This window comes from Berghia stephanieae, chromosome 8 (assembly GCF_034508935.2).
Source record: "Berghia stephanieae isolate SIO BIC M18660-M18661 chromosome 8, UCSD_Bste_1.3, whole genome shotgun sequence".
NCBI lineage: Eukaryota > Metazoa > Mollusca > Gastropoda > Nudibranchia > Aeolidiidae > Berghia > Berghia stephanieae.
Genome location: NC_088367.1, coordinates 19,081,770 through 19,089,298, shown reverse-complemented (window position 1 = coordinate 19,089,298; position 7,529 = coordinate 19,081,770). Strand labels below are relative to the sequence as shown.

Below are 7,529 nucleotides of genomic sequence, written 5' to 3'. Positions count from 1 at the left end.
CACTCACACAGCTCTTGTGATTGCGGGGATGAGAGAGAGAGAGAGAGAGAGAGAGAGAGAGAGAGAGAGAGAGAGAGACTGCAAATTTAACTTGTAACAAAAAAAAAAAAATAATAATGATAATGATAAATAAGTAATTAAAACGAAAGAAAAATATCAAGTTTGTTTTTTTATTTTCTCATACTATAATACTAGTTCTAACAGTCACCTTTGATATTTTGATTACCATTTAATTAAGTTTCTCATTAATGTATTGGGAGAAGAGAATAATAATGATTATATTTTACGACTCCAAGATTGGAAACAAAAAGATATTTAAATTTATTGGGTTCGTCATTACACTCTTACACCGTTGTCTTCTGTTCTGCCTCACTCGTTTGATTCTCACCTCACGAGCCGTGTGCCAAGCAGCGCTTGTCGTCACACAGACAAGGAACACACACACACACAACATACACATACAATATAACAAAACAAGCAGCCATTGTCATGTGTGTGCTAGGCTCCGCCCACTTAACGTAACAATAGCTTCATTGTCTCCGCCCTCCCTCCCTCTCTCCCTCTCTCTCCTTCCCATTCTTCATTATTTTCCAACCATCTCTCGCACACCGTTATGATGATAATAATATTATTATTAATGGCGATTGAGACACAAACACACCGCGCAACTGGATTTTTAAGAATCAACTCAGCTAGCGATGTAAGAGCATGAGAGATGATTTTTTTTTTTAAATTAAAAAAAAAGGTAATGAATGATTATAATGTGGTCCGTTGTTTGCGCGCTTGACGCTCCAATAATAATAATAATAATAATAATAATAATAATAATAATAATAATAATAATAATAATAATAATAATAATAATAGATGAACGATAACAAGTGCGCACCTTGCTTTGCATGCTCGCCTTGTGATCAGACGATAGTTAGATAGCAGCAGTTGTTTGCAGACGCAGGCAGCAGTAGTAGCAAGTATTGCAAGCACAAGGGGCAGCTTTGAGTGACACCTGCCAATAACCGCAGCAAACAAACAAACGGGGAGAGAGATTTGTAACTTCTCTCGTTCGTGATTTCATTCTCTGTCTGATTAAAATAAATCAAGCACACGGTATTTTTTTTCTTTATTAGTTACTACTTGCACGAAACAGGGATAGGCAGTAAGTAGTCTAGTAGTGTAAGTAACACATTATATTATTATTATAGAAACAAACTCATTTGTTTACGGAATTACATATTATTTATTATTATGTGTTCTTTTCTATTCGATTCAACTGTCTGACGTCATTATTATCAATCAAGCGTTTCGTTACAGCGGGGATGCTTTCGTCTTTCGTGGAGGACTGTAAACTGTTTATTAACCAACATTTATTATTATAAAATAAACCGATAGCGTGCTGTTTTGTGTTAGACTACTTTGCTTTTTCAAACAATATTATTATGTGTGTTTAATGTGAGATCCAAGACTTGTTTCATGTGTTGTTTACATTATGAGATTACAAACGCCTTCGTCTGTTTCGAAACTCTATCGATGTGTCATAATAATATTATGTGAGTATCATTTTGATCGATTTTCTTAAATTGATTTGAAAACAAATACAATTATCGATATGACATTTATTATCGATATCTTTATTTTAAGAATTTTTGACAAGATAAATGTCAACTTTATCTCTCCATCTACCTATCTATCTTTCTATCTATCTACCTGCCTACCTACCTATCTATCTATCTATCTATCTATCTATCTCTCTCTATCTATCTATCTATCTATCTATCTATCTATCTATCTATCTATCTATCTATCTAGTATCTATCTCTATCCATTACCAATATCGTTCACGACTTATTTTATCGTATTATGTATAATGTTTCCCCAACATCTTATTGTGTCTATTGATCGACACGATATTATTATAGATTTGTTATTAACCAAAGATTTGCTTCTCTCCGTGTGATGACTGACTGTTGCTGTTACATTATTTTTCATCGATTCATTGTATCATAAGACAAGAGTGTGTTGTAATACGATATTGAAGAAATGCATTTTACACCTCGGTACTTACTAACTAGGAACTAAAAACTTATCGTAGTGTTTTTATGCACCTCCTTTGACGGTGTATCCTAACGGATCGTTTTTATATACGCCTCTTGTACGCATGCGCATTCCACGCGATTCATCAGCAATGCTGTGTGTGTCTGTATTTGGACCTGGCAAAAGTTATATTAATATTGTGACATCTGTATCTACGTCTTTGTTAATAAAATAAATAAAAAATTAAATCGAAAAAGTCGAAAGTATTTAAAACCAGAAAATAGAAGTTGCATTGAAGGTAAAATATGTTCTAGAAAGACCTTATTAAATGTTTAATGAACAGTCAGGTGACTCCGTAGCGCAATGGACAAGCTGTCATACTCTCTAACCTTGAAGGTACAGAGTTCGATTCCCATTCGCAGAAAAAAATTTCGACTGCACCCGGGATCGATCTTGATCCTTTTGATTATGAAGTGAGTGCTCTACCAACTGAACGGGACTCCCAAGTTTTCTGCTATGACGCGTATTTAAAAATTTGGCCAGAAAAACTCATCCTTTAATTATCGATCGATTTAATTAAATTTAATTGACCCTCATCTTTGTAAAAAAAAAAAAAAAAAAAAAAAAAAAAAATTAAACAAACAAAACTCTCAAACCTGGGACGTCTCAAGGCGATGGATCACATGTTAATGCATTAAGTAAAAAGTTTTCGGGCCAAAATGAATATTCTAGTAAATGTGATTTGGCAGTGAGTAGTACCAGCCCAGCTAGAGTGTAGTTAGTGGTGAAATGTAGTTTGATTTCCCGATCCATTATAATGGTGTTGTTCATTGGAATTGGTGAGTGTGTGTGTGGGGGGGGGGGGGGGGGGGGGGGGGGAGGTGATGAAGGACAGGTGGGCTGGGGTAGTGCGGGGGGGGGGGGGGGGGGGGGGGGGGGGGGGGTTGAGGCAGGTATCCAGCTTCGTCATGTCTACTCACACCTCACGTGTAGGATTTGATTGACGGGTCAGGATAACCTCGACTGTTTGTTGTTTGTCAGGGTGTGAGATGGAGACTTGTGGTGTAAAGCAAAGATAGTAGTATTAGTGATGAGGAAGGATGTAGTAGGTAGGGAGTGAGAGAGAGAGAGAGAGAGAGAGAGAGAGAGAGAGAGAGGGAGAGAGAGAGAGAGAGAGGGGGGGGGACACAGAGAGAGATAGAGAATGAGAGAAGGAGGGAGACAGAGATAGAGTGTGTGTGTGTAGAAAGAGTTATGGGAAGTGAGACTGTGTGTGATGGACTGAGAGAGAGAGAGAGAGAGAGAGAGAGAGAGAGAGAGAGAGAGGGGGGAGGGGGTGCAGAGAGAGCATAGAGAGTGAGAGAAGGGATACAGAGAGAGTGTGATTGTAGAAAGAGTTATGGGAAGTGAGATAGACTGTGTGTGATGGACTGAGAGAGAGAGAGGGAGAGAGAGAGAGGGGGGGGGGGAGGGGGTGCAGAGAGAGCATAGAGAGTTTTGAGAAGGGATACAGAGAGAGTGTGTGATTGTAGAAAGAGTTATGGGAAGTAAGATAGACTGTGTGTGATGGACACACACACACACACACACACACACACACGGAGAGAGAGAGAGAGAGAGAGAGAGAGGGAGGGAGGGGGGGGGGACTCGTAGTAAGAAGGAAAAGAGGGAGACGGAAGAAGAAGAAGAAGAAGAAGAAGAAGAAGAAGAAGAAGAAGAAGAAGAAGAAGAAGAAGAAGAAGAAGAAGAAGAAAAAGAAGAAAAAGAAGAAGAAGAAGAAGAAGAAGAAGAAGAAGAAGACCACTAAAAGAGAGAGAGAGAGAGAGAGAGAGAGAGAGAGAGAGAGAGAGAGAGAGACCATGCCGCAAAAAGTCAGCTTGACATAATATAAAAAGAAAAGAAATAGAAAAGCAATAATTTCTTCTAACTCATGAACGCTCTTTGAACTCAAGGCAAAAATAAGTAAATATCATTATCACTAACATCAACCTGCACCACCTCCCATTCATTGCTATTGCTATGCTACACACACACTGAACTGTGTTAATGGCCAACACCATTGGTGAAAAATCTATTAGAACCATTAAACTCACCACCAGTAAAATAAATGCCCCTTAGCTTGTGAACAACTCACTCAACTCAGAACTTTCCACATTGCCACGAACTAAGGCATAGATTATAGTATGCGCTTGGCTAAGAAGTTCACAACATTGCCATCCGGAAGTATAACGGACCAACACACAAAACTGTGTCTATCCATGAACATTTATAGTCAGGTTCATACAGTTTAGTGAGAAGTACTCATAAACGCGGATGGCAAAAACAATAACAAAGACCCGAGTGACGTCATCTTCGTTCTATCTTTAAGACACAGATAGCGAGAGATGGTTTCTTGTTTTATATACAGCATGCGGCAGACCAACCGATGTTCAGAGTTCTCGTCCGTAGCCTTATCATTTTTTTCTTTCTTTTTTTTTTCTTTAAAGAAGGACATTGTTAGGATTACCTTTTTTTTCTTAGTTAATCAACCTCATAGCATAAATAGATTAAATAAATAAAATTCCCTTTATTCATCCCATATGGGAAATTTGTCTTTAGAGTCTATATTCCAAAGGAAGACTGGAATAACCCAGGCGTCAGCCGCAGCGCAACGCCGCAAATTGAGCTTGGCAGGGCGAGGTGACTTGCTCAAGGCCACACAGAGCAACTTACTGCAGGTGATCGATCGAATTCGGTACCTTTTGGGTACGAGGCAAAGAGCGTAGGGACTCCTGAGCCTTTCGCGAGATAAAAATAATGTAGACGTCTACGTGTGAATTATTATTATTATTATTTTTTTTTTTTGAACAACCACAGGTTACAACTATCGTGGGAAATGTCGTAACGTAATCAAACTATTTTTTTTTTCTCTCAATGACGGCATAATAATATAATATAATATATACATAATAATAGAGCTAAGACTTACTTTATTACATAAACTTGTTCTATTGTCGTTGAAATAAGTAGTATGTGTGTTTACGTATGTTGTGTGTGTATGTGTGTGTGTGTGTTGTGCGTATGTACTTTTGTGTGTATGTGTGTTGTTGTGTATGTAGTTCCCTTTAACGATCTTCCATGATGAGATGTCATTACCCGAGTCGTAAACACGACACAAAGTTTAAATGACGACACTTCACTCTCAAATTATTATCTAGGATAATGGGAATTTGGAAGGTACGTATCTACGCTCTCGTCACTCGCTTTCCCACGTCGACGGATGTTGAGTTGTTCGTAGATGAAAAATTTAAACTTAATAAAACACACTTCAAATTTTGTCCTGATATTTGGGAAATTAAAAAAAATGGGGGATTTGAAACAATAAGGGTTTGTTTTTTTTGTTTGTAGTTGTTACAGTTTTATCATCATGTGATAAAACCCAAAGTTCCATTCAGCGATTTTTTGCTTCACGTGTCAAAACCCAAAGTTCCATTCAGCGATTTTGTGCTTCACGTGTCAAAACCCAAAGTTCCATTCAGCGATTTTGTGCTTCACGTGTCATCATTCTTGTCTCTTTGTTTTGAAAGGAGATATCTAGATATAGCTTTATTTCATAAACAGACTCGCTTTGAGCACGTTTAGTGGATATTGCGCTAAAGAAAAGCTCACGTTTGTTTGTTTGTTTTTTATAGGGAACAAAAAGTTTAGTAATTTGTCTTAAATGAAAATTTTATACGGAGTTAATTATTGAGTTTATTATGTTAAAAAATCAACACCGCCCCTCCCCCCTCTCTCTCTCTCTCTCTCTCTCTCTCTCTCTCTCTCTCTCTCTCTCTCTCTCTCTCTCTCTCTCTCTCTCGCTAATCATTTAGTCAATGAAAATAAAGTTTTAGTTCCCGCCTACAGCTACAATTGAGTAATGAAAGAGATTGGAAAACAATGAGAAAGTAAGGAAGTAAGTGTGAGAAAAAAAAATATAGAAAGAAATGAAGAAATTATGTGAACAAGACGCAATAATAATGATAATAATGATAATAATAATAATAATAATAATAATAATAATAATAATAATAATAATAATAATAATAATGATAATGATGATGATGATGATGATGGTGATGGTGATGGTGATGATGATGATGATGATGATGATGATGATGATGATGATGATGATGATGATGATGATGATAATAATGATAATAATAATATTGTAACGCTAAGCCACCAAGTCATGTCATAGATAATCTTCTACTTAACTCTAATCCTTTTAAAATTCTGATTATTTCACAGAAAATAACTAGAAAGAAAAGCTAAAAGAGAATACTACGTTAAATAAATAATAAACAAGGGAGGGAGTGGAAGGGGGGCGGGGGAGATTCCTCAACCAAAACGGACTACATTGTGATAAGCCAGTAAAAAAAGTGCGTACTAAACGGAATGGGTGAATGAACCAAAGCGACCGCGAAACGAAAACGAGGCCGTAATCCGATCCAATTATTGTATAACAAAATGTCGAAATAATGAGGTGGCATGGACGTATGTATCTCTATGCCCGCTGCCGCCGATTCGCATCGCACCCCAACTAGACTAACTTGATTGAGAAGAATGGCAGTAACTTTTATAATTTTAGTTTTAGTCATACTCTTTCTTTCTTTCTTTCTTTTTATTTTACCTTTTTTTTTTTCCTTTTCTTTTTTTTTTTTTGTTTTTTGTTTTTGTTTTGTTCGATGCATGAATCATTGATATTATTATTATTATATTATATTATTATTATTATTATTATTATTAATTATTATTATTATTATTATTATTATTATTATTATTATTATTATTATATATTATTATTATTATTATTATTATTATTATTATTATTATTATTATTATTATTATTATTTTATTATTATTATTATTATATTATTATTATTATTATTATTATTGATTATTATTATTATTATTATTATTATTATTATTATTTATTATTATTATTATTATTATTATTATTATTATTATATTATTTATTTGTTATTTTTTATTATTATTATTTTTTTATTATTATTATTATTATTATTATTATTATTTATTATTATTATTATTATTTATTATTATTATTATTATTATTATTATTATTATTATTATTATTATTTTTATTATTTTTATTATTATTATTATTTTTATTATTATTATTATTATTATGGCAATGTTGTGAGCTTCTTAGCCAAGCGCACACTATCTATCTGTAGCTAAAACAGAAAAACTTCAGAAAGAGAAATCCCCCTAGGAAATGTCGTGTCTTAGTCTTTATTAACCTCTTTTACACTCTTAGGAAACTAAATTTTGGAAATAAGAGTTCTTTTAAATATATATATATAATATATATATATATATATATATATATATATATATATATATATATATATATATATATGAAGAAAATCAGCATTAAAAAGAAGAGAAAAAAAAACTAGCAGACGCCGACAAGGGTTCGAACCCTTATCCCCTCGCTACTGTAGTGTATCAGC

At 34.5% G+C, this 7,529-nt stretch overlaps 1 protein-coding gene across 1 annotated transcript in view; it reads left to right on the top strand.

The window, feature by feature from the left end:
• Window positions 1-1,073: 1,073 nt before the first annotated feature.
• The window catches only part of LOC144978947 (uncharacterized), a 71,364-nt gene continuing 64,908 nt past the window's right edge, over window positions 1,074-7,529 (top strand). The window contains exon 1 of the mRNA XM_078925566.1: window positions 1,074-1,547. The gene's annotated coding sequence lies outside the window, so the exon portion shown is untranslated. The remainder of the gene's footprint in view (window positions 1,548-7,529) is intronic.